This window comes from Camelus ferus, chromosome 1 (genome assembly GCF_009834535.1).
Source record: "Camelus ferus isolate YT-003-E chromosome 1, BCGSAC_Cfer_1.0, whole genome shotgun sequence".
In the NCBI taxonomy this organism is placed as follows: Eukaryota; Metazoa; Chordata; class Mammalia; order Artiodactyla; family Camelidae; genus Camelus; species Camelus ferus.
Window position 1 is genome coordinate 62375660 of NC_045696.1, and position 26847 is coordinate 62402506.

At 44.6% G+C, this 26847-nt stretch overlaps 1 long non-coding RNA gene across 5 annotated transcripts; it reads right to left on the bottom strand.

Annotated features, from left to right (window-relative positions):
- Window positions 1-243: 243 nt before the first annotated feature.
- Window positions 244-26847, bottom strand: LOC116664176. Of its 5 annotated transcripts, none has more exons than XR_004320544.1 (5): window positions 25818-26847; window positions 24770-25241; window positions 17535-17600; window positions 13898-14344; window positions 244-2985 (listed from the first exon to the last, which is right to left on the bottom strand). It is a non-coding gene; the product is annotated as an uncharacterized LOC116664176 (long non-coding RNA). The 5 variants fall into 5 exon arrangements; XR_004320545.1 differs by lacking the exon at window positions 244-2985 and adding an exon at window positions 10035-13655; XR_004320546.1 differs by lacking the exon at window positions 13898-14344 and having other exon boundaries at window positions 25818-26820.

Here is a 26847-nt window from a genome sequence, read left to right on the forward strand (position 1 = left end):
TCACGGAACATTTTAGGTAAATAATACTCCCTCAAATATTAATAAGCCTCTGCCAGTGATGAGTGACTCACCACGGGTACAATCGTAATTGCCTTGCTTCTCTTCTAGGAGAAATTAATCTGAGTGTGACAAATTAGTTTGGGCCAGAAACAGTAGAAATTCAATTTAATGGGCTTAAATTAAAATAAAGCTTTAGAAGATGCCTCTAAAATCAAAGGCTAAACAAATTTGGATGCCACACAGTTTTAGATATGTATTCCTTTAATAAAATTACCGTATAAAATGCATCATTTTCATTTATTTCTCAAATGCACGATAGTATTCAAAGCACTAGCAACCTCAATCCTTAGAGAGTGTTTAGAACCTTGCCTCCCTGACCACTGCTCTCTCTCTCAAGTCCTTGGGATACTCCAAGTGAAGTTTTATAGGTCTTTGATTGCCTTAGAAAGGTAGTGACCTTCTCAGAGATCCAGGTCAGCTGATGATGGGTCCTTGGCGGTAGGAATAGCTGGCAGGAAACTTAGGCTTTGGCATTTCCTTCTGCAAGATGCACCTGTGCTTCCTGACACCACCAAGCCTCCGGCCCCTGCGCCCCTCAGCCCGTACCACTCACTGTTGAGCCTTGAACACTCTTGCACGGTTCATGGCATTTGTCCAGAGTCATGCACCTTGACTCATGACCAAGTCCACTCTGACCTGTCTTGGACGTTCCCACTGTGTCTTATTGTCCGGTCTTCAGGCTAATCTTACCTACTCTTTACATCTAAAACTGATAACCTTTCTCTTATATTTGCTTCTATTCGACCCCACTCCTCTTAGGTGTTCAGTGATCCCCTGGGGCTGGCAAGCATCCTGAGGGCATTACTGGGGAAGAGGGACTTCTTATCATGGGAGAAGTCTCTGAAGCAGAGGGACTCAGAAGGGAAGCATCCTTCCATGGGGAGATGCCTTAGAGACAATAGAGCAGAAATGGGCCCCTCAAATCTACTCCTGATTCTAGGAATCTGCCCCTTACAGAATATTCACATTCTATTCAAGCCTTGTATATCCAGATCAAACACCAACAGTGTGGCGTTCTCAGAGGGACTGAGGTATCGAGCCCTTTCCTTCCTACCTCTGTCCTCTTCTCAGGGTCCCGCTGCCTTTCTTTTTGAGTCTACAAACACACATTAGCTTATTCCATCCCCCTCACTCCAGAAGTAGAGCTTCATTCATTTGACAGTTTTGTTTTTGAGCACTTACTGCTTGCTCCAGGCACCGGAGATGTACCTGGGAACAAAGCACATAAACATCTCTGCTCTCATGGAGCTTAAATCCTAGTGAGGGACACAGAAAATAACATGATAAACAAGTCTAAATATTGCCAAGGGTGATCAGTGCTAAGCATAAAGTAGGAAAGAGGATAGGAAGATACCCAAGACAAAGAGATGGAGGTACAATTTAAAATGGCTTCATTCTGAAGGTGACATGGAAACAAAGACTTGAAGGAGGTGAAGTAGCAGTTCATGCAGATATGTGGGAACAGGAATAGATTCAAGATTTGTGGACCTGATGTTTACCCAATTTTGAGACCTCTATTAAGAAAAAAGAATATAAAATTATCAATATAAAATTAGATTCAGGGCTGTAGAGAAGCCTGGTCAAGCGGAGGGCAGGAAGCTTATGTTCTATTAGCTCAGGAGTGACTCTGCCTTGCTCCAGGGAATAGCATTAGCGCTGAGAGAACCGGCAAAGGGCCAAGGGAGGCACGAGCTTGCTCAGTGAGTCCGGGCTCACGAGGCCGCCAGGATCTCTGGAGTAGAGCGAATGAGGGGAAAAGAAGGAGGTGGGGTTGCACTCTGAGGGAGCTGGGGCCAGATTACAGGGGATGTTGGACTTTGACTTCATTGGTTTGGATGGGAGCCACTGGAAGGTTCTGAGAAGAGGAGTAACATGATCTGACCTGGCTTTTGAAAGAATGCCTCTGAGTGCTGTTTGGAACTAGACTGAAGTAGGTCAAGGATGGGAGCAGGGAGACCAGTTAGGAGCCAGCTGCAATAATGTAGGAGAGAGATGACGGTGGCTGGGACCAGGCTGGTAGCAGCAGAGGTGTGAGAAGTGGCCTGATTTTGAATATAGTTTAAAAATAAAGTCTGCAGGATTGGCTACCAACTCAGATGTAAGGGTCAGGTAGAGAGATGTCTGAGACGATTTGACGATTTGACGATTTTTTCCTGAGTAACTAGAAGAATGAAGTTCCATTAACTGAGATGAGGGGGAAATTTGAGGGCAGATTTTAAGTGGAAGACTAGAGTTCAGTTGTTAGCATGTTAACACTGAGATGCTCACACATCTAAAGGGAGAAATGGAGTGTGGAGTGCAGTCTGGAAGAGATCTGGGCTGGAAAAAATAAATCCCTGAAGCTGGATTAGATCACTAATGGAATGAGTGTGGATAGAGAAAAGAAGTGGCCCTAGATTTGAACCCCGAGACCCTCTGATACTTAAAAGTGAGGGAGGAGAGAAGGGACCTGCGGAGAAGACAAAGAAGGAACAGGCAGGAGGCAGGAGAAGAGTCAGGGAAGAGCCATCTCCTGTAGCCAGGTGAGCCAAGTGTGTCAAAGAGGCAGAAGAGATCCAGTGCTTCAAAGGTTGCTAATGGGTCAAAATATGAGGCCCAGCAATTGACCACTGCATGTAACAACAAGTGGAGATCCTTGGTGATTCTGACAAGAGTAGGAAGCATATCGATGAGGAGCCAGATCTCACAGAGTGAAAATCAAGGAACAATTAAACCTTCAGCCTGATATGTCTGACTGTGCTGCCTTGAGCCCCAGTAAGCAGTTCACACCATCTGGTCTGGGACCTTCCACCTTCACTCAGGGTTTTTGAGCTGTTCCGGCCTCCAGGTTCTTTCCAATTCTGCAAATGGAACTCAGGCAGCTGGGCCAACATTTCACTTACTGGAAGCCACTCATCTCCCGGAGAGCTGGGATTCTGTAATTCCCTATGTGAGAAAAAGAGACAGAAAAAAACAAGATAATAAGGAAAAAGATTTTATACATATACCCCTGTAGTTGCTTTTCATTCCCACGTGCGGATCCACATTTCCACCTTATATCATTTTCTTTCTGCATAAAGGACCTCTTTTAACCTTGCCTGTACCTCAGGTCTGCTTGTGATGAATTCCTTCAGCTTTTGTGTGTCTGAAAACAAAGCCTTTATTTCATCTCTGTTTAAGAAGGATGCTGTGCTGGTTATGGAATTCTAGTTAACTGGTTTGATTTGTGTGTGTGCGTGCCATGCTTTAAAGATGCTGCTCCCTTGCTGTCTTGCTTGCATTTTTTTCAAGTGGAAAATCTGCTTTCATTCTTGTTTTTGTTCCTCTAGACATTCTCCTTTGGCCACGTTTTTTCTCCCTTTGGCCACTTTTAAGATTTTCTCTTTATCATTGATTTTGAGCAATTTGATTATGATGCTCCTTGGTGTGGTTTTCTTCATGTTTCTTATGCTTTGGGGGTTACTGAACTTCTTGGATCTGTGAGTTTATAGTTTTTATCAAATCTAGAAAAAGGTTGCCATTATTTCTTCAAATATTTCTTTCTGTTCTTCCTTTCTTCTCTCTCTGAAGCTGACCTTTGACTGGCTCAAGAGGCAGTATATGTGTCCAAAATGTGCAGTGGCGGGGGAAGCATAGGTAGCTTTTTGTTTTGTTTTGTTTAATTATCTTAGGCCCAGGGCCAACCCAGAGCATTCCTATTGGGCTGCAGTAGCGGAAGGAGGCCCGATGGGGGCGCCCCCCCCCCCCGGGCACTATTGCTCTGGCTGCCGACGTCATGAGGAGCACCGTCGCCCCAGCGCCCACCCGCCGCCCCAGGTCAGTAGCGAGCCTGTGGTGGGCTGAGTGTAGGAGCCTTTCTTCCTCATCCCCCGCTCTGGGCGGTAGTGGCTGTGGTAATGTCTGTCCAGAAGAAAATGCAGGTGGACCGGCTTCGTCATCACCTGCTCCCCACGGACAGCAGTAACCCTGCCGAGGAGTTGCACGAGGCTGAGCAGGAGCTACTCTCTGACGTGGGAGACCCCAAGGTGGTACCCGGCTGGCAGAGTGGCTACCAGCACAAGCGGACCCCCACGCTGGTGTCAAGACACAACCTTCCGGCCGGGGGTCCCAAAGGCCCTGCGAGCGGCTGCTTCCCTCCTGCTTGCACTCATCCAGCTCGCCCTGGTGGAGGCTGGGTTTCCACTTCTCCTCCCACGCGTTCCCAGCGGCATTCGTTCCCTAAGCCCCACGTGGCAGCCAGCCCCCACCATCACCTCACTCCCGGCTAAGCCTTCAGTCTTTGTGGGCTCTAAGCCCACCACCTGCTTCCAGGTGCTAACAGGAAGTTTTCCTTCTGAGGTAGAAGGGTGGCCAAGAGACAGCGCTCTGCCCTTTCCACGGGCATCACTTTCTCCAGCCCTCCCTGCCTTAGCTTCAGAATTGTTTCCATGGTGACAGGGCCTGATCTATAGTATATATATTTTGTAAATAAAGTGTTTTGTAGGGGGAAAAAAGATCTTTGAGTAAGATAGGTTTTAGAAAAAGGTATAAATAGCATGTACACAACAGCCATTAAAAAAGAATGAAAACAGAGAAGAAAAATGACAGATATGTTTGAAAGCAGAAAATGTTTAAACACTGGCAAAAAAAAAAAAAAAAGAGGAAATTCCCTAAACAAAATCAAAAGATAAATGACAAAAAGAGAGGAGAACACATATGCAATACAAGTCACAAAGATCTAATTAGCTTAATACAGAAAAGAACATTTACAAATAAGATAAAGATTAAAAGAAAGATATAAAAAGACAGTGCACAAAGAAAAATGACTGAGAAACATGTAAATGTGCTCAACATTACTAATTTTAAAGACATGCCTATCACAGTTACTTATACCATTTGCCCCCCCAACAGATTAGCAGAGATTAAAAACCTGGAAATGACCCACCCTTAACATTTGCAGGGTTAGGCAACAATACAAATACATACCCACATATCATGTTATTGAATACTCAAAGGTTATAAATCAAGCAAATTATTAAATAAAATGTGTTTTTTCTCTTACCTTCACAAATATTTCTCAATCACAATCTGGAAGGCCAGGTTCAAGTTTAAGACTTCTTACACGCCTCAGATTTCTGCACCAGAGACAGCTCCCAGCCCCTAGTCCATAGCTGCCCCTTCTTTTCCCACCCCAGCTCCATCCTCCACTGTGAGGTGCCTTATGCCTATGTGTGTGTGTGTACACCCAGCCCACACATCCAATCTCCCTCTACACCATATATGGTTGCCCCTTGACCTCCTTAGGGCCTAGGGATGAGTTTATCAGCTCATTCTGGAAGATGCGTGTGGGAAGAGGCCTATGCAGACCCCAGAGGTAGGCGTCAGGCTCTTTGGGAAGGAAATTCTAGGGTTCCTGGTACCAGAGCATGGTCAAGGAGGGGAGGGTGCAGGCTCTAGGTGGACACATCCCCTTGACCCCACAGAGCCCATGCCCCGTGGGAAGGGCAACCCCAGGGAAGAACCAGAATGAAGGTTTCTACAACTTGGGGCTCATGGCAGGGGTCCTTCTGCCTGGGTTCCAGGGAGGTAGGGAAATTGGCAGGTCCATACACTAGTTGTTTCAAATAAATTTGAGGGAGAGAGCAAGTTGGCAATATTCTTCAAAATTCAACTCAGCAATTCCACTTCTAGTAATGAATCATCTAGAGTTATTTGCAGAAGTGGCCAATGGCGTATGCATGATTATGCTCACTATGACACTGTAAAATCAAAAGGCTGCATACAATATAAACATCCACCCAACGGTGAATGGGTAACTCAATTATGCTACACTCACACTGAAACATATTTTGCACACATTAAATAGGTTAGGCTGGTATGAAAGATCTTCAATATGTATTTTTAAGTGAGAAAAGTAAATTAAGGATCAATGTGTAGTGTTACCAGCTGTGTGTGGGTGTGGGTGTATGCGTGTGTGATGCTTACATTCACTAAAAACTTTCCCAGAAGGAATTACAGGAAACTATTATGAGTGATTATCTCTGATTAGTAAGAGCAGGCGTTGATGGTGGGGAGCAGGTTTTACTTTATACTGTCTGAGTTTGTTGTCAGTGCATTTAGTATTTTCATAATTAAAACAATAAGAAAAATGGTACTCTGTGCAATTTCTCAGATGCATCCAAATAACAATCTAACCTCATTCAGTGACAGTAACTGAGAGTCCATCACATGCAGGCAGTATGATGGGCACTTGGCAACGCAACAAGAATCTCCTCTTGGTCCAGTGGAATTTTGTTCAGCCATTCATTGCCAGTTATTTCTGTTTTTCATTTCCAAGGTGGCAGAAACCCAGAGAAATCCAGGAGAAAATATGTCCCACACTGAAGTGTGTTTCTTTCATAGATTTCCCTTGAAGGCTGCCAGCTGGGAAGTGGTCAGCAGCCCCTCTAACTGCTGGTTCACACATAGGGCCCTGCAGGCTTAGGGACAAGCTGATCCAGCCTAATCTCACCAACGTACGCGGTGGATCAGAGGGTTTTTCTGTAACTAGGAAAACAACTCAAAGTCAACCCTTTCCAGGGGTGAGTAAATATCAACACCCCCCAATTCTGAGAGAGGCCCAGAGAGAAGATCTCTACCCAGGCTTGAAGTCTTCCATGGCTAGGTCTTAATTATTGAGCTCGGAGCTCCGGGACCTCAGGGACCAGGTTGGATTAATCTCTGCATCCTTGATGCCTGGCACAGAGGTGATGCTGTACACATGTTTGCTGAATTGACATCAGGCCTGTCCCCACTTCTGCTATGTCACACCTCTGCAAAGAGTTGACTGTTCCTGGGCCCCTGTCTTTGGGTTTGGAAAGTTCAGCTCCTAACGGTGGTCTATCTTCTTGCAGAAGCTGCACTGTGCATCTGGGAAAACCCACCAAGGGAGGAACTCTTGATGACCTGCTCGCTTTAATACTGAGAGCTTATTCTAGGAAATTTAAACAATAAAAATTACTAGTTAAATAAGATTAAAATTACATTTCTCTCCCCTTCCCTGCTCCAAAAGAAGCCCTCATGAAACGTACTCCCTTGTGGATCTCCTGGCCTGACACTACATATCTATTCCAGTTGCTCACTTTCCTCAGCCTTTTTATTCCGTCTACTATCAGCCAGGGTGACCCAGGCACTTCCACTTCAGCACTGAGCATCAGCTAGCACTTTCTCCAGGCTTGTAGGAGCCACCCTAGAGTTTGCCTCATCACCTGGGGTCCTTGCCAGGATGTGATCCATCACCCTGAGAAGGTGCCCCCAAGTCAGTTCTTGCTTAGCCAGTCTTATATCCCAGCCCCCTGGATGAAGCAGTTCCCTGAGCAACCAGCTGTGTTTGCTTAAGAAGCTGAGGCCTGTTTGGCAATGAGCTCCTTTGTATTTGCTCTGTCTCCTCACATCCCTTTCCCTCTTACTTTCTTGGAAGCAATCCCTTCCTCCAATAGAGATTTAGCACGCAAGCTTTGTCTCAGGCTCCGTTTTCTGGGGAAACTGGGCTCGGGCCAGGATCTTCATGACTTAACCTGTTCTGAGAATAGGAGAGGCTTTCTTCCTGGCCCCTGGATGGAGGGGTGCCCAGAGTAAGTCCATCTAGCCTAGGGATGAAAATGGAAAACCCAACTTTTATGGAAAGTTATAAAAGATTAGGAAGAGTAATATAAATAGGCTGAATAGACATTTAACAAATTCAAATTATAGTCCCTCCCTGAAATGACACAGCTTTTTTTTTTCACTGAAAACAGCTTGGGGATGGTACTTAGCTAAGGTGTCCCCAGACAACAGAGGAGAGTAAAGGGGAGGGGGAGAGATTACATATGCTTACTTGGTTCCCAACCTGCAGTGTATTTCTGCTCTTCTCATGGTCCATGATATTCCAGATCCTGACAAAAGTATGATGAATCTGTGTGCTGGAGAGGATGGGCAGGTTGGGAGGGAGTAGGGGAACCTGTTTCAGAATTTTTAAGAGGCTTTAGTGCTTAAAAAGAGCTGCACTGCAAGAAATAAGATGGGGAGTGTTCGTTAGGTAAAAACTGGAGACTGCCATATCCAGGTTCCTTAAGACTCCAAAATCACAGGCTTTACTTTGCATACAAGTTCAACCCAAGCCCCCTTCCAAGAAGGGTTTTGTAGTCAGTAAGGAAGGAGGGGACTTGTAAAGGAGGTAAGACCCCCACCATGCTGGGCAAGGGAGAGGAAGGTAGACCTTGTGATCATGAGTTGGCAAACGTTAACATGGCTGTTTGGAAGGGTCCCTGGTGACACACTTTTGAAAGCATCACTATGTTTGTCCAGTAAAATTAAGAGTCTATCCTATTGTTGAGACTCTAACTGCTACCATGAAGCTCTGTCATGGAGAGGCTCATTTGTTCATCATATTCATTCAGAGGTGACTAGAATTTCAAAGTCAAATGATAAATCTGTCTGTATATCTCAATGCTGAATTATAAAACCAATCATTTCTTCTGGGACTCCAGCTCAGTGTGTGATAAAGATACAAGATCCAAAGGGAAATAAGGGGTCCTGAAAAAAGGAAATTCAGATTAAACTTGCACTTAGCATAAGATGCCCCTGAGACTACATTAAGGTCCTCAAGTCCAGAAGAATGAAGAAATACAAGCAAGACAAATGAGAAGGGGGCCATGCCCTGAGAGAAGGCAGCAAAATAGCAGTTGCTGGAGGAAGTGAATGCTAGAGAGATGGTTCTCAACCCTGGTTGCACTTTGGAACCACCCAGGGAGCTTTAAAAAATGCTGCTGCCTGGGTACTACTCCCAGAGACTCTGATTTAATTGGTCTAGGGTATAGCCTGGTTCTCTGAAATGTTAAAAGCTTCCCAGGGGATTCTAATGTCAGCTCAAGGCTGAGAACCAGTGTTCTGGAGGGAAGATACTTCTGTTCTTGATTCTGTTGACTTGTCTCCATGTTACTGTCCCCCACTCTCTTAAGAGTCTTTTTCTCTTGCTATTGGCCAAGGCAGCTTGCTCCAGAGCTCAGATGGGTCGTGCTGACTTCTCTAGTTGAGGAGTGGAAGTCAGCTCTGAGGTGTGCCCTCTTGCTCACCTGCGCAGGGACACAGCCTGCCTTACCAGCCTCCAGCTTCCCACTGCCTCACGGAGTGGCCAACCTTCCCACTCTCCTGGCAGCATGCTGCATACAACACAAAGCTTGGGGAAGAGTGCCTTGAGTCGTCCAGAGAGCTCCACTAGGAAGAAAGACACAGAAGAGGGCAAGTTGAGATGCACGCAGCCAGAATTCTTTTCATGTCCTTTTCAGTTTACACTGAGTCAAGAAGAGCCCTCAGTGGGGAGGGTTGAGGGCTCTTTCCTCATCGTCAAGTATGCACCCAGAACACTGGTGTGGTGCATGTGAGAAGGTAAAACTGTTAGGCTCATTATGCCTTGAAAAGTGAAGCAATATTCTTTCAGGTTTAGACAGACTATTTCTGCTGAGGCTCGTTTGGAAATGTGAAAAGCTCTTTTAGAAGGGAATCTTAGTTTTTACAGAATTCTGTATTCCTGACGACTACAGCCTTCATTTCCTGGAGACCTGATTAACCTTAAAAAAAAAAAAGATGGGACCATTTTTAACTGATTCCAACTGGAAATCAGCCCTCGGTTTCAGAGGCTGCAGAGATAAGTGTTTTTTCTTTAAAACAAAACAAAATTGAGCCATCAGATTGGAGGGCTGTCAAATCTGGCACATATGAAGCATTTGGTAAAGGTAGTTTTTATTATCCAGAGGTGCATTGGCTAGGCAAACCATCAAACAGAGGCCATGTGACTTCATTTTTGAGCAAATCCAGGTGCGATTGCCACACTGAAGAGTCCATGATTATCAGCAGTTGGGAAAGTGGCCTGCCTGGGGAATGAGGAGAGCAGCAAGGGTGAGAATGGCCATAATTTTGCTTCTCTTCTTGCTTGGAAGCCAGAGAGGGCCCTATCTGGCTTAGTCCAGCCTTAGCAGTGGTTCTCAAACCTCAGTGTGCAACAGAATCACCCCCAGGTTCTGATTCAGTGGGTCTAAGGTGGGGCCCGAGAATTTGCAGGTCTAACTGGTTTCTGGGTGATGTGATGCTGCTGGTCTGGGACCACACTTTGAGACCCACTGGCCTGGAGAAGGAGAAGCTGAAAAGACAGTAGTGCTATAATGCTGGAAAAGCCACTGTGGGAACTCACCCCAAAGGGCTGTGCCCCTGGAAACCAGACTGGGAACAGCCCTTTTTCTTAGCTTGCAAGAAATAGGTGCCTTGTTCTTTTCAACTGGGAGTGACTCAAACAAATACCATGAGAAGCTTTTTCTTTTTCCAAAAGTAAATTATGTTAATAACATCTCTTTATGATAAGTTAAAACATCATTTCTAGCACCTGCATTTGGGCCGCCACACCCACTACCTCTCCAAAGGCCTCTGAATTCCCTTTCCCATCACCTTCCCACCCCGCATTTCAGCCCACGCTGGAAGCCTGACAGAATCTCAGAATGTCTTGGTGAATGGCTATGTGAGGTTCTATTAGCAATGAGAGTTAAACAGGGGTCTTAATCCCTGTTTTGCTACAAACTAGCCATGTCACTTCTTCCTGGGCCTTGGCTTCCCTATCAATAAAAAGAAGATTTTGGACAAGAAAATAAGAATGAAAATGACAATGTTTTGATATTTATAGTTTACTCGGTACTTGCACATATTTTATCTCAGTTAATCCCCATGAAATGATTTTTATTTTCTCTCCATTTTCCACAGAGACAATTGGAAAAGCACAGTCATTTTTGAAGACCAATATAAAAAATGGCCACTTAGAAAATTCTGCAAAAACTACCACTGAAGACATAATCCCCTATGTTACTCAGTGTCCCTTATACAACAACTTATGTGAAAAATTCCTCCTAAAATTTAACATGTGCTAAGTATGTGCCTCCAGAAGATATAATATGCATCCTTTCATAAGACAGAATCAAATTCCTAACCCCTATGTTTTTCTTTTGTTTCAGTTGCCAGGAAGCTTAGAGCTAATTATGCCAAGATTATAACAACCATTTAAATATCAAATTCCTGGTAGCATTATCTCTTGCATCCTCTAAATCCTGTGCCTAAATGTTTTCTTACATATATTATCTGTGATTAGAGTAACAGTGTAATTTACCATCTAAATGGGGCCCTTTTCAGAGTGAAAGAGAACACAATGAATGGTTACGCCAGGCTGACAGATGTAAACCAGGACTGTTCCAGGCAAATCAGGATGGGTGGTCACCCTACCTATGATTGGAAAGAGATTTGGCAAAATTTACAAATAATACTTAATTTGACCTTGTGGGTGTGGCAGTTGGGGTCTCAATAAACTCAATAAAGTTACATAGAGCTGAAGACATAATTCATAAAAAAAACAGCAACAAAAGGTTCTTAATGTATTTGCAAGGCTGGGGTGGAAGAGGGTGTCATGCTGATGATGGGGCTTTCTCCATTCAAGCATCCCTGTACCACTTCATTTCCCAAAGCCTCTGCCTCCCAGCACTGTGGGCATCACATCCTGCGGCCAGTGGCAGCTCTACAATTCTTTATAGGAGGGGCTTAAGTAAAGCAATCTGCTTAAAGGGGAAAGGGGAGAGGAGCTTTCATCTGAATTGTGCAACACATTACTGAAGACTGGGGAAAAATGTGGATTTTCCATCTCAAAGAATGGGGTGGTATTGATGAAGGTGGTGGAGCCCTGGAAAGCCAGTCAGCTGGCAGTCCCACTGCCACCTGACATTTGCCTGCGTACACACTCCCCACCCCCACCCCCTGACAGGACTGGCCCATTGGTCATGGCAGCACCACCGAGGCACAGATGGAGGCCACCTGAGGGTTGATGCTTTCAACCAGGTGCCCTTATTCATACCCAAACACACTGCTTCATGCGTTTCCCACATTCCCTTTCTTCAGTCACTGAGGTGTAACTGAGCAGAACCCTGTGGAGCCTCCTTGGAACAGATCCCCCCCCACACCGGCCCACCATGTCCTCTGCCTGCCTCTTGTCTGTAGAAAAAATTTAGCCTCCTAGGTTTTCCCTGAGTTCCAAAGAATAAACTTAATCAGAGAAGTGAGAAAATGCAGAAAGAAAGGAAAAGAGTGAAGCAAGACAAAATAATAATAGTTTAGCCATTAAACAAAGTTAAGGACTTTTAGTTCCTCCTCAAGGGCTATAGATAATATTGTAAGCCATATCCTTTGAGTTATTTTGCAGATACTAAAACCCCCACCAGCTGGAAGAAGTTAACTGTGTGCTTCCCACAAGCACATAGCCCTAGGCAGGTTGGAACTAGAAGGTTGATGATGTTGACTCCTAATTGTGTCACCACCAACCAGTCAGAAGAATGTCCATGAGCTGATCACACACCCCCACAGTCCCCTCCCTCACCCTGTCTTTAAATACTTTGCCCATAAAGCTATGGGGGAGTTCCAGTCTTTAGAGTACTAACTTCCAGGACTCCTTGCTTGGAGCCCTGCAGTAAATGCTACGCTTTCCTTCACCACAACCTGCTGTCAGTAGATTGGCGTTAGTGTGCACAGGAGAGCAGGCCCAAGTCTGGTTCAGTAACAGAGGCAGGTGACCTTGTTTCTGCCAAGTGAGTCAAGGGTGGGCTGAGTCTTGGACGTCACAAGAGAGGAAGATCAGGGACGGATGTGCTCTGTCAGCGAACAGACATCAGAGGCTAAGTGTGCTCAGTGGGGCTTCCTGGAGCTCAAGAGTCCCCTCAATCCGTCCCCCCACCCCTCTGTCTCTCTAACACACCCACCTAGGCTCCACCCCTCTCAGTCCCCAGCACGGTAAGATTCCCGGGAGCCTGACCTGGGCAGCAGGAAGCCACCGAGTCTCTTCCAAAAACCGACACTAGAGGTCGCCCTTCCCGAGCATCAGGCAAGGTGCCGGGAAGACGCTCCAGCTTCTGCTTAAATTACACTGCGGGAGGCGGGCCCACTGGCCCAGATCAGAGGCGGCAGGAAGCTCCTGGCCGGCCCTCATCCTGGGTGGGAAGGGGCTGCTCAGGCCGAGACGGAGGCTGAGCCATTAAGCTCTGAGGAGAGGCAGCGATGGGCTGGCCGGCGAGGTGTGGGCTGATGAGGGAAAGGACCCATCTTCATAGACCTTTCTCCTGCCTGGGCCGTTCCCTGGTGGGGGCGATGCTGTGCTCTGCTGGGAGAAAATGCCTTGGGATCTGAGGAGTTGCCCAGTGGCAGGGCTGGGAAAGACCAAATTCAGGTAGAAATGAAGAGATGAAACTTCCGGAAGCAACAAAAGTCTGTGCGGTCTGGAGGGCGCAGGAGATAACATATGTGTGTGAATTGTGAAGTGCTACCCACACCCTTTTTTAACTGGCCTGTTATTCTCTGCAGCAGCGGACACTGTGTCAGGGAGGCCCAGGCGTCCCTTAAGAGCATCTTGGGCCAGGGTTCACAGGAAGGCCCCTTGACCAGCTTGCCAGTGGTTCTCTCTCCCTTGTGTTCTTCTTGGCCAAGACTTTCTTGCAGAGACCTGATTTTCTGTGTGAAAAGCTTTTAAGTGGCAATTCTGCAGTCTTTAGTTTTCTTATTACAACTTTTTTCAGGCTGGAAGCCAGAAGGACTCGTTCTGCCTGCAGATGGGAACACTGAGGTTCAGGGAGGTCAGATACCCTGCTGAGACCAGACTCGAGCCCCCAGCCTTCTCACTCCCCAGGCAGCGCTCCTATACCGTCCCTGGCTGACTCCTCTCACTAGGGAGCTACTTACCTTCCTCAGCAAGAGACATAGAGCTAAAAAGAAAATTCTGCCTGGGTCAAAAAGTTTTAAACTTGACCAGGGCCTCAAAACCAAAACCAAACAGAAGCAAGCATACCTCTGAGCCCTTGGAGCAGCCCCTCAGTCGCTGAGGCAGTCCAAACGAACGTCCGTGAGCCCTCTGACTTGGGCCTTCAGGACGGACAATGAGGTCAGCTGCTCGCCTCTATAGCACACCAAGCTTTTCTTCATCCAGACCAAATGGCAGAGCTCATCTTGGGTGTTTATGCACCACTAATGCTCCATGTGTCCCAGGTGAAGTGCAGCTGTCTGTGTCTGTGTCTGTGTCTCCACTTGCAGAACAGGTAGGAGATGCTTCCACATAAAGCCCAAGGTAGCCTGGCTGGTCCAAAAATATGGCGCATGGCGGACCCTCCTCTTCCTATTGGGAGGAATAATGCATTCCGTTGCCCACCTGTAAAGTGACTTCCCTCAACAGACTGTCCACGCCAGGCATCCGTGGGGGCTACGAGTCATGCTGACTTGTGGCACACAATGAAGGTCTCTGTAATGGCAGAACCAGTCAGTGTTTAATGTAAATGTTGAATTTACTGACCCAGCTGAACACTAGCTCTCTCTACAGTGAGAGTGGGAGCATCATGAGGACGGGAACCATGGAGATTCATTTTAGATGTGTCTCCCCCACAAGCCTGGACACAAGGCAAATGATGGGTGCTCTAGGGAGTACCCTTCCAATCAAACCTCTTCTTAACCTCACACTGAGTTGAGTTAAGCCTGAGTTGAATTAAGTATACTTCTCTTGGGAGAAATTGTTATTCTGGAAGGATGTGACAAGTCAACATTTTGAAACACAATAACCATCTATAGGCATCTGTTTATTCTTTTTAAAAAATTAACTCCTGAAGAAAGGACCCTTGATGAGTGGTTCTCAGTGTCTACCAATAGCACATGTTGTCATCATATGTCCTCTCTGTTTCTCTCTCAAGAACCAACATTTTTTCTCCAAGAGAGTGCCATCCTCAGGGTGTTTCACCACCCTGGAGAAGCTGGATTGTAACAGAAAGGAGGTCAGCCTGGAGAACAGGCTGTTATTCAGCTCCTCTTGATCTTGAAGATCGTCTTTAAAGTGTCAGGGAATAAGACAAAATATTCCTGAGGTTTTTATGTGCTTTCCTTGCTGGTGGATATAAGCAAGATTTCTTCTGCTGCCAAAGTGTCCCCAAGCCCCAGCCTGTGGCTACAAAGAAGGTTGTGTTAACATAAAAGTCACGTTTTTATTTTGTTACCCACACCTACCCTATTGAGGCTCTCAGCGCATCCTGCTGGCACCTCCCATTGCCCCATTCACTTCTGGGAACTTGAGTGCTTAGACCAGCTTGAGGTCAGCTCCCTCACACATTTCTCTCCAGCCACTGTTTTCTTTCCTGCCCCGGGGCTTCCTGGCTTTCTGGTTTCACCACCCAAGCCAGACAGACCCCAGAAAGTACTCACCAAGCATCACCACTCTGCCAAATCAATTCTGCACCAAAATAAACATAACCCCCAAAAGACCCCTTTCTCAGGACTATGTCTGGGAAAAAGGAGTTTAACAATTTAACTGTAAAGCCTTAACTGAGTAAGATATGGGGAACCCAGAAAAATGAGTTAAATTCGGAGGAGATAGAATCTAGGGTAAATTTTCTTTTCTTTTGCTCTCTATTAAAATTGGTTGAAATGTTCATTTTCTTCCAAGATCTGTTACCATGAGAGGATTATTTGATGAAGAAGTGATTAATTCAAACAAGTGACCCTATGTGTTACATCAGCGTGATGACAGACCTCAGTGCCGTAGAACTTTCTTCCCGGGGAACAGGGCTCTCCATCCTTGTCCCAGGCCACTCTCAGTCTCTGAACCATTTCACAAAGACTTACAACCTGCTGGCTGCTGCTTTTCAAAATTCTCATTCTGGCCACAATTATTATTTTTAAAACACGTTTATCAGGTTGAAGGTTACATGGCAATTAAGCCTCCAGAGAATGCTTAGATTTGGTGCAGTTGCTGGGGGAAAAAATATGCCTCTCTCTCCTGTTATTACCTCCCCCCTTTCCTGCTCGAAATAGGACTTGCATCTCTGTGGGTGGGTTATGGTTCTTGCAAACCTAATAGTTTTTTCCCCGCCTCAGAAACCTTTATCTTTTGTTGTGAACCTTTTCAAGGAGAAGGTCATCACTTGCAATTGTTTGTCTTCCCTCACCGGTGGGAAGGGCATGACGGTCATCCCGCCTGCCCGTGTCTGAGTCACCCTGTTTCAGAGGCAAGAGGCTCCCCTGTGTGTGTCTCTTTTCTTTCTTAGTTCTCAGACTGATCAGGCCGCTGTCCCAAGGGAACTAATAGAGCCTTGAGGTTGGCGATGCATGTGCCTCTGGATTAGAGGCATTTGCTTTAGGGGAAACACAGAGACCGCTCTCCTCTTAGAGCATTCTACCCCAGACTTTCCCTACAAAAGCAAAGGGGACCATCTGGACCAGCCATTTCTTTGTTCCATTGTTCTGTGTCTATTCTTTCACCAATACCACACTGTCTTGATTACCGTAGCTTTCTAGGAAGTCTTGAAGTTGAATAGTGTTCATCCTCCGACTTTGTTCTGCAGTATCATGCTGGCTATTCTGAACATGGGCAGAATTCTGATAGGTAGAAATGGAGATGAGAGGCTCAGGGGAGGGAATGAGCAGAGGTTTAACAGAGGAAAAGGGGAGATGCATTGGAGGACGGTGAGTAATTGCAGTTGCCTGTACCCTAGTTTTATAAATGTAATAAGACTGTGTTTTCTAGAAAAGAGATGTCTCTAGCCACAGATGGGATTGTTCTTTCCCATGGGGATTTGAGTACCCAGGCCTGGAGAGGAAGAGGGGAAGGAGACCCAAGAAGCCCTTGTGACGGGCTGTCACGGGCATTGTGCCAGCCGTGGATCTGGATTTGATATTGTGAACCTTTGTGGATAACATGTTTAACTTTTGCCCTCATACAAGGACAGATAGGGAGCCCCCACAGGGTTTTCCTGGGGAGTCAGTGATATTTGGGGAAAGGCACTGATTTGGAGTCAGGAGACCTGAGTTCTAGCTTGGGCTCTGCCATTTCCAGCCTCACAGTGTGACACAATTCACTCCCCTCTCTGTGCCCCTGCTCCTTCACGGGGTGATGATAGGTGCCCTCTCAGCCTCCCAGGGAAGCGATTATAAGAAGCAGTTAGGTAATGTGTATGCAAGCACTTTGTAAACTATGAAACACTACCAAGTGTAAACAATGATGAAGTTGAAGGAGGTGATTCCTGAAGGAAAGGCGCTGTCAGACATGCAGTGTATAGTCATCATGTTTCACTTTTTTGCTTCCCTTCCCAGGTAGCAGAGCATGGATCTCATCAGCAGGTTTTCATAAATAATTAGGAGTATCAGTGAGCATCTCCATCTATAGACCCAGCCTTGCCCTCGATTTGCCTTCATATATTAAGTTCCTCAAAGGCAAACGGCCTACCATTTATCTGTAAGCCCACAGTTCCTAGAAGTGTCTTTTATATAGGAGACATTTAAAAAGTTGGCTTTTTAAAAACAAAACATATTGGGCTTTATAGGTATGTGATAAAACTAACTGGCCACAAGCTTAGCGTGAGTCAGATGGTTAGAAAAGTAAATGTGCGACGTCTTATAAAGGAGAAGACTGCACGTGCCATTCAGCCATTCCAGTCACAGCTGCTTACCCTGGAGCCTTCCACACACACACGTGCACAAGGAGTGGTGATCAACAGTGTTCACTGCAACATTGTCTGTAATAGAAAATCGGAAACAATCTAAATGTCCATCAACAGGAGCATGAAAAAACATATTGTGGGAAAAATCAATGGACTGCAAAATCTCAGTTAGAATGAATCCTATAGGTAAATCTCAAAAACTTCACTTACAGAAAAGTACGTAGTGTGCTACAATTTATATGAAGTTGAAAACAAGTAAAACAATGCTATGTATGGTTTTCTGATTCATACATTTAACCATATAAAAGCTTGCATGGGAAAGATAAGCACCAAGCTCATGATAATGGTTTCCCCAGGGGAGAGAGGGGAGGGAGTGTGAAGGAGATGCTTAGGGGGCTTCAGCTGTAGCTCTAATCTAATATCTAAAGCAAGGGTGGCTTTAAAGGTGACTTTAAAAGAAGTCTGAAGCAAATGTGACATCATATTAGATTGCCAAAGCAGAGGGGTAGCTTCTTAGGTGATTATTTTACTCAATGCTTTTTATATACCTGATGTATTTCACAATTTGAAAAGCCCTTTGGCAACAAGTGTTGGGAGAGCTTTAAATGAATCTTAGGCTGAGTTACTTGAAGCAGTGTGTATTGCAGGAGAAACATGATCAGTCTCTCAATTCTGCCACGAGGTGGCACCACACCTGACAAACCAGAGCCCAGACAAACCACACAAACCAGCGCCCAGAACAGCAGAGGGGAGGGAATGGGCTGGGGGTTGGGTTGACTGCTGGAGGGTTCAGGAGCCTTCTAATATGAGGAAAGTTAAAGGACAAGGAAATCTTTAACTTGAAAGAGACAGGATTCAAAGGGACATAGGACCACAGCATTCAGATATCTCAGGTGGGGCACGGAGCATACTCCGCACCCCATGTGATCTCACAGAAGGCAATGGGATAGAAGCTGGGAGGGAGAGGGGCAGTTCCAAGTCACCCTCAGAGCCACAGCTGTGGGTCCCTGGACCCCGGCTGCTGAGTGAAGTCTGAGCATCCTTGTCCAGCGGTAATAATTACAAAGAGCCCATATTCCGAGCTCTGGGGATGCTGCAGGAAGGATTGTAACTTGGCTAGGTAACACACAAGGTCCTTTCTAATGCTGATATCCATCCAAATCCAAATTTGGATAAGCCTATAGTTGTAAAACTATAACAGACAGCATTTACTTTTTAGTGTTGATATCCTGAAAGATAACAATAACATGTATTATTCTCTCATTGTTGGTCATGTATTCTGGGGGTTCTATTCTTTTGTCCTTTCTTTCCTTCCATTTTTCTGAGTGTGTCTCTATTGCTGGTGGCTTTTGCCCTTGTGTTTCTGTCTCTACATCTCTTGTGTCTTTGTCTTTCCTTTCTCGTTCTGTCTGTCTCTCTCAACCTCTGTTTTTCTCTCATTTTCTCTATGCTTCCCTCTCCTCACCTACCAACATTCAACTTCTACATCATCTTTTTCCCAGTAGCTTTATCTCATGCACATATTTTTAAATCAGTTTTCTTAAGGTATAATTCACATATACAATAAAATTCACTCATTTTAAGCTTTGACAGATGTGCCCACCACTCCAAGACAGAGCATTTCATGCTCCCTGCTGCCCTTTGCAGTCCGTCCCCTTCACCATCTGCTAGCACCTGGCAACCACTGATTTGCTTTCTGTCACTATGATTTTGCCTCTTCTAGAATGTTATATAAATGGAGTGATATAACACGTAGTTTTTGTATTTGGCTTCTTTCACTTGGCATAATGCTTTTGACATTCATCTGTTCTTATATGCATCTATAGTTCATTCCTTTTTGTTACTGAGTAGTATTTTGTTGTATGGGTTTATCACAATTTGCAGTATTCACCACATAGATATTTATCTGTTCACCAGTTGATGGATATTAGGGTTGTTTCTAGTTTGGGTCAATAAGACTAAAGGTACATATTGATCAATGGAACAGAACAGACAGCCCAGAAATAAACCCACACACCTATAGCGAATTAATCTTTGACAAAGGAGGCAAGAATATACAATGAAGAAAAGTCTGTCTCTTCAGCAAGTGATGTTGGGGAAGCCGGACAGCCATATGTAAATCAATAAAGTTAGAATACTCCCTCACACCATACACAAAAATAAACTCAGGAATGGCTTGAACTTAAATAAAAGACATGACACCATAAAACTACTAGAACAGAACATATGCAAAACATTCTTAGACATAAATCTCAGTAATATTTTCTTAGTTCAGTCTCCCAAGGCAATAGAAATGAAAGCAAAAATAAACACATGGGACCTAATCAAACGTATAAGCTCTTGCACAGCAAAGAAAAGCATGAACAAAATGAAAAGACAATCTATGTACTGGCAGAAAATATTTGCAAACAATGTGACCAACAAGGGCTTAATTTCCAAAATATACAGTAGCTTATGCAACTCAATATAAGAAAAATTCAAAATATGGGCAGAAGATCTAAATAGACATTTCTACAAAGAAGGCATACAGATGACTAACAGGCATATGAAAAGATGCTCCACATTGCTAATTATTAGAGAAATGCAAATCAAAACTACAGTGAGGTATTACCTCACACCAGTCAGAATGGCCATCATCAAAAAGTCTATAAATGATAAATGCTGGAGAGGATGTGGAGAAAAGGGAATCCTTCCACACTGTTGGTGGGAACGTAAATTGGTGCAACCACTATGGAAAACAGTCTATATTCTTAAAAAACTGAAGATAGAGTTACAATATGAGCCAGGAATCCCACTCCTGGGCTTATATCCAGAAAAGACAAAACTCTAATTCATAAAGATATATGCACAACAATGTTCACAGTAGCATAATTTGTAATAGTCAAGATATGGAAGTAACCTAAGAGTCCATCAACAAATGAATGGATAAAGAACGTGTGGTATATATATGTGTATGTGTGTGTTTGTGTGTATATATATATATAAAATATATATATATATAATAAAAAAGAATGAAATATTGCCATTTGCAGCAACATGGATGGACCTAGAGATTATTGTACTAAGTGAAGAAAGTCAGGCAGAGAAAGGCAAAAATATCACTTATATGTGAAATCTAATAAACTAATACAAATGAACTTATTTACAAAACAAAAAGAGACTCACAGACATACAAAACAAACTTACAGTTACCAAAGGGGGAAGGGGGCAAGGGATAAACTAGGAGTGTGGGATTAGCAGATATACACTACTATATATAAAATAGATAAACAAGGATTTATTGTGTAATACATGGAACTATATTCAATATCTTGTAATAACCTATAATGGAAAAGAATCCAAAGCTGTACACCTGAAACTAACACAATATTGTAAATGAACTATAGCTTAATAAATAGAATGAATGAATGAATAAATAAATTAATAAATAAAATGAGAACAAATAAAGCTGCCATGAACATTTGTGTAGCAGGTCTTTATGTGGACATATATTTTTATTTATCATATGTTCTCTTGAGTAAATACCTGGGGTGGAATGGCTGGGTCATACGGTATGTGTGTGTTTGTAAGAAACTGTCAAACTGATTTCCAGTGTGGCTGTACTATTTTGCATTCCCACCAGCAGTGTCTGAGACATTCTGTTGCTCCACATCCTCACTAACACTTAGTATAGTTAAGTCTTTTCAATTTTAACCATCCTAGTTGTTGTAAAGTGATATCTCATTGCAGTTTTTAATTTGTATTTTCCTAGTGACTAATGATGTTGAACATTTTTTCCATGTGCTTATTAGCCATTCATGTAACTTTTTTGTTGAAGTGTCCATTCATTCTTTTGTCCATTTCTTTAATGGAATTGTTTGTCTTCTTCTTATTATTATTAAATTATAAAAGTTCTTTATATATTTAGCATGTAAGACCTTCATTAGAAATATTTGCCAATATTTACCTCCCAGTCTGTGGCTTGTCTTTCATTTTCTGAATGATGTCTTTTGAAGGGCAAATTTTAACAATTTGATGGTAATTCCTTTCTTATGGCTCATGTTTTTTGTGTCCTAAAAAAAATTTAGTAACCCAAGTTCACAAAGATTTTGGTCTAGGTTTTCTTCCAAGAATTTGGCATAGGAATTCTTCCAGAATGTGATTTGACTAAATCCCAAGTCTCTCTAGAATGGCCGCACCAGTGCCCCCGTCTACCAGCAGTTCAGGTTTCCTATAACCCACAGCCCCACAATACCTGGCCTTGTTCAGCTTTCTAACATCCGCCAGACTAAGTATAAGTGATATTGCTTTGTGATTCTAATTTGCACTGCTCTGATGCCTGATTTAAGTCAGTTTGCTTTTTATCTATGTGATTCCCCGTTGCTTTTTTTCTCTCGTGTCTGCTCATATCAAAGTGTTTCCCAAACCCTTTTTAGAGCTTCCCACAAGTATCATTTGGTCCTTCTGCTTTGTTTATTGTCATCACTGACAACAATCAGATGTAATCGGAGGCAAACTAATTCTTTCCTCCAGTCTTTGGCTTATGTGATGAGTGGGAGTATGAACACGCAGGTACCTGAATTTCAGAATGAAGTTTCCATCAGCAGGACCTTTGCTACTATAATTTTTTTTTAATTGCAACAAGTAATGAAATAGCAAGACTTCTTTGTCACCATATCTGGGAGCTCTGTACTCAAGAAGGGGAACCATTTCTTTCTAAAGGTATTTGCTGCTTACTAATAACATTGAAAAGTCATCATTATTCTGTCTTTCTCCTCTCTGAGAAAGACAGATGTGGCTGCATGAATAATCTGTTTTAGAGTCCAAGGCTGTATCTTGAATGTGTGTGCAATTCTGTGAGGAGTGTCTGGCTTAAGCCGTGGAATAAGTTGGCTCAAAAGTAGAACTTGGAAAACAAATAATACTCTGTCCAAATACTCTCTCAGCAACAAGCCAAATAAAAAAATGATATAAACTTCCCCTAAATACTTTAACATTTCCAGACAACATTTTAGGTGTCATACTAAAACGCCAGTGCTTATACCACTGCGGGCTGGCTGCATAACGATCAAGCTACATAAACCCTCTAGGGGTGGATTCTTCTAAGGTCAAAAGTATAGTCAAATTTCCCTTTGACAGTCCCTGGACTCCTGTCACACAGCATCTCAGAAACTGTTTTGCAAGTGTGGGTCATCAATTTCTCTAGTCATCTGTCAGCTGCATTTTTATCCTGGGTATTTTCTGAGTTCTACCTAGAGTTCCACAACAATATAGTGTCCTTCTCCCTCTTGTCTGATCTCATCTTCTGCACAGGTGCCACATTTTGCTACTGGATGTGCTACATTTAGCAAGGACCATCTGATGCCTTAAAAGCAAAAAAATGTGCCTCTCTATACCTCACCTCCATTGATGCACATCACCTCAGGGTCAGCTATGGGTGCATTCCAGAAGAAAAGGACTGTCCTAGTTTCAGAAGAACAACTCATTGGCAGCCACCCCAATGTTTAGTAGCCGAAGGGATGTTTGTGTCCAGGGCCAGTATACAGTTGTGCTGTTTGTGCACTGCACATAAAGGTCCAGTAGAGCTGGCGAATGTAGACTGAAATACAAGCTGTGTGTCCTGACTTAGAGATGGCTTTTCCCAGAAAGGACAGCACAAAGATGCCCTGTAAGCTACGAGAGGCCCCACAGGGTCAGTGTTGGATCCAAAAGGCCCGGAGCCAGGGCTTCGGGGAGGCCGAGAACAGGCCGAGGGTGCTGTTGTGTTGCACCCTGTAGAAATGGTGTTCTTTGGAGGTTGCCTGAAAGATTGCACATCAGTGCCTACAGATCCTGGGAAAAAAGGGCTGCCTCAGTGGTCCTCTATAGAGAGAGGGGTGGGAGCTTGCCCCCAGAGGACACTTGGCAATGTCTAGAGGTGTTTTTGATTGTTATGATAGGGGGCTGCTACTGGTGGTTAGAGGCCAAGAAGCTGCTAAACATCCTACAAGACACAGGACATTCTCCTGCATTAGAATTATCTGATCCAAAAAAATCAGTAGTGCCACTGTTGAGAAACCCCGAGCAACACAAAGATAAGAGGAACAAGTCTCCTCCATCGGTGGACGTGTGGGTAATAATGTGGTTATTTTAACCTAATATTTAAGAGGAGCCAGTTGTAAGCTTCTGTTTTTTTTTTTAAGGAAGTAGAGATCCCTCCTCCACCCCAATCCTACCCCATCCCACTCTCCTTTCCTTCCCCCCATCCCCCTGTTGCCGTGGGAAAACAAGATGCTCAAAAGAAAGTTCTACATCATAATTGTGCGCGTATCCATATGCACGTGTCTACATGTGGGTGAGAGAGAAATCAAGACAGAATGAGAAACAGAAAAAGACACTTGGAAAGGCAGAAAGAGATGTGCAGAGAAAGACAGTGCGGGAGTCAGGCGAGAGGTAGTTGGAAAGAGAGAAAAAAAAGAGGAAAAAAACCACAGAAGACTGACCTCCAACTAAATTTTTTTCAACAAATACCACCCATAGTATGTCAGAGCCTGGAAATTCAGTGATCATGATGATGCGTTCCATGAGCCTGCAATCTCTCTGAGAGACAAAGGCTGCCAGCTGCAAACCCAGCTGTAACCGGCTGCAAAGTGGAAAGCTCACAGTAAGTCCTAAACAAAGCGGGAGGGGATGTGGAGGAGGGGCTGACTTTCTGCTGGGGGATGGGGGCCCCAGGGAAGCTTCACGGGGTGGTGACCACTGATATGAACTGAGAGGAGAAACGTGTGGGGGGAGGAACAGAATGAGGAGAGAGGACTCACGGCAGATGGGTTTAGGGAATGGCAGAGGTGAGGATGCAGGATGGACCTGGGCAGTGGAGGGGTAGAGGTGGGAAATGAGGTTGAAAAGGGCAATTATGACCCCCATGATCCCTGGGGTGAGATTAGACCTTGAATCTGTGCTTGAACTTGTACACACAGACGATGTCTGGAGCTTCTTGCATAATATTTCCTCACCTCGTTCCAGTTTTTGCTCAGGATTGCCCTTTCTGTGAGTCCAACCCTGATGACCCTATGAAAAATTTCAGCCCACCTCCCTGGCATTCCCAGCCCCTCTGTCCTTTCTTCACTACTCATCACCTAATAACATACTATATAAAATTCATTTCTTAACTTAATGTTTGTATTCCTTGACTAGAATATAAGCTTCATGAGAACAGAAATTTTCTTTTGTTTACTAATGTATCTAAAACAGTGACTCGTGCATAGTAAGTGCTCAGTAAATACCTGAATGAATGAACGAATGAATGGGGAGTTGGAGGCATTCCCCCATCTGTCAGCCCCTTCTGGAGGTTTACATTTCTCACACCAGCACCTCGGGAGGATATAATAATTTTCCAGTGTTGCATAATCAATTGCCGCAAACTGAAGGGTTTAAAACAACAAATGTGTTTTATCTCACAGTTTCTCTGGGTCAGGAATCCCAGTAAAGCTTATCTGGGGCTGCTGTGTAGAGTCTCATAAAGCTGTAATCAAGATGTCAGCTGGGGCTGGGTCTCCCCTGAGGCCCTCCTGGGGCAGGGTCTACCTCCAGGCTCCTTCAGGTTGTTGGCAGAGCTCAGTGTCTGCAGCTCTGTGACACGGAGCTTCAGTTCCTTGCTGACTGTTGGCAAGAGGCTGTTCTCAGCTCCCAGAGCCCTCCTGCAGTTCCTTGGCATGTGGAATTCCCCAACATGGCCCAGTGCTTCCTCACAGCCAACTACAGGGACAGAAAGGGAGATAGAAACTCCAGCAAATGCACACTACAATTTTACGTAACATAATAATGTAACCACACAGACGTAGGCAGCCACATCCTGTCACCTCTGCCACATGGTAGAACCAAGTGAGTCACAGGTTCTACCCACACTCAACAGATGGGGCTCAAACAAAGGCATGAACACCAGGTGGTGGGGTCAGAGGGACCATTTTAAAAGAAAGTCCACCTCAGGAGGTGATAGCTGGAGGCGATGCTTCTCCTCTGAAAGCAGGCAGTCCCTTGGTCTTCTGCACCTCAACCTCTGCACCATATTAGAGTTATTTACATGTGTATCTGCCTCTCCCACCAGACTAGGGGTGGGGATTGTTCTCACTCATCTTTAGAATCAGCTGCTAGCACAGAGCTTGGCACATAGTAAGTCATCAGTTTAGGACGAATGGGTAGAAGGATGGATGGATGGGTGGATGGGTGGGTGGGTGGGTGGATAATGAACGGATAAATGGATGGAAGAAAGGAAGAGAAGAAGGGAAAATGTGGTAACAAAACAGATAAACATGTCAGATGAAGGCAAAGTACCTGGACAGAAGGAGCGTGGCCCTCACCTGACAGTGGGCCACACACTGTGAAGTGAGAAGGTACGAGGAGCAACAGACGGATCTGCTCACAGTCCCAGCTTCATTCCTGGAACTGCATTTGGCATCTTCCTATCAGGGCAGCCAAGAGACCAGAGGCAGGCAGTCTCTCTTTCCCAGATCTTCTGTTTTCTCCTCAGGAAATAGGAGTGGAAAAAGTCATGAGGGATGTCCAAATGTTCCACGTGTGGAGAGCAATGAAGTCCTGCAGCCCTTTGGACTTTGGCAGGGCTGGAGATAATTTCCTAAGAAACAAGCTAAAAGAAGAAAGCATTACTTTGTAATCCTCTCCAAGGCTCAAGGGAAAGGCTTTTGATAACAAAGGATTTAAAAGTGCTTCATACAATAAACCTTGAGTTTTGCGAGGAACCTCCTTGAGCTTCTGTGACAGTCGGGGTGGCAAATCCAGGCCAGCCTTGGTGTCCAAGTCCAAGATGGAAGCTAGGTCACAGGCGCTCCTGCACTCCTGGTGCTGGAGGCGGGATCTCGGGCTGCCGTTCCTCTGTTAGAACCATGAGGTGGCCGCCCTTGAGCAGACTCTACTGACGACGCTTAATGTGTTTTCTACCCAGTAATGCATCCTGGGAGGAAAGACTGTGGCATATTTTTTGTCTGAGAGCTTTAGACTGGGTGACCTTGGGTTAAACCTTTATATATGCATACATTTCTCCCCCTTTTGCTTTCCCCTTTATGATTTCTTTTGTTCACCTGATCCATGACAGGTAATTTTCTTTATGTCAGGTAAAAGCCATTAATAGCCAGTGTGAGTGAATTGTGACAAGGTCGCATCAGAGGCTGCTAATCAGGGCCTGATTGTGAGGCTGGGGAACCCCATTGCCTTTAGAGGTGACAACTGAGCCCTTGCATGCATCCATGTTTATAAAAACCTTTATAACAGAAACCTGGGAACGGTTTGGTGCTTAGTCTTCTGGGGCAGATGAATCACAGAAACTCTGAATATTCTGACCCATGAA